The following is a 1,013-nucleotide window of genomic DNA, read 5'->3' on the forward strand; positions in this document are numbered from 1 at the left end:
GGGGGGAGCTAGAGAGAGGTCCGTGAATCACGAGGCATTATGGCGGCCAGCGGCGAGAGATGCATCGGGGAAGCAACAATATAACAGCAGATAGCGAAGCGGGAGACGTATAAGGGACCGAATATACGGCGATAATGCCAACGAGTGTGAGTGTGAGTGTGTGAGCGAGAGCGCGAGAGAGAGAGAGAGAGGGGGGGGGGGCATTGCAAGATAAGTAAATTGCCATACATTGATAAAGCGTGTGTCGCTATGCTATATCAGTAGTTTATAATTCATCTGGAGCATGCAGAAGAAGGGAATCGTTTCAAAATAAAATTGTGCTCCGTACATGATGCAAACAAGATGCGTTCTTTAATAATTTGCCATGGTGCCTCGGGTCGCACCGGGTAGGGTTGCTCCGACTCACCAACGCCCTCGGCGCTCCGCCCCCGCTCCGCACATGGCTGCCCCCGCACCAGGGGAGGGGGGCGGGGGCAAGAAGGGGGAGCCCTGGAGGGGCTGCAAACGGGATCAAAATAATGGAATTCGCAGAATGCACACTGAAATTCCCGCGCTGTGCTGCGAACACCTCGTGGGGCCTCCCGGGGTCGGAGGGGCGTGGGACAGGGTCGTGGTGCGCAGCCACAGAGAGAGAGGGGGAGAGAGAGGGAGACCCGCTAGGTCCGTCCCGACACTCGATTAAGAATTCACCGCAGGTCCAGCCCGTCCCGCTAGGCCCGTCCGCCACAGATAGACGCTCACATACACTCGCCCTCTCTGACTCTCTCCGCCCCTCCCCCCCCCTCTCTCTCTCTCTCTGCCTGCGACGCTGACTCTCCCGCACTCTGTCTCTGTCTCCCTCATTACGCTCAACGCCCCGAGCGGCGGGCGGGAGTCCCTCGGCGCGTCTCTCAGCAAAAGGCGACACAGTGCCGACCACAACGACTCCTCGGCTTCAAATGACAGTGGCAAACAGCATGAGACAGTGAGCGAGAGAGAGAGAGAGCACGATAGAGAAAGAGAGAGAGAGAGAG

Source organism: Frankliniella occidentalis, unplaced genomic scaffold, assembly GCF_000697945.3.
Source record: "Frankliniella occidentalis isolate FOCC.00 unplaced genomic scaffold, Focc_3.1 Scaffold31, whole genome shotgun sequence".
NCBI classification, from domain to species: Eukaryota; Metazoa; Arthropoda; class Insecta; order Thysanoptera; family Thripidae; genus Frankliniella; species Frankliniella occidentalis.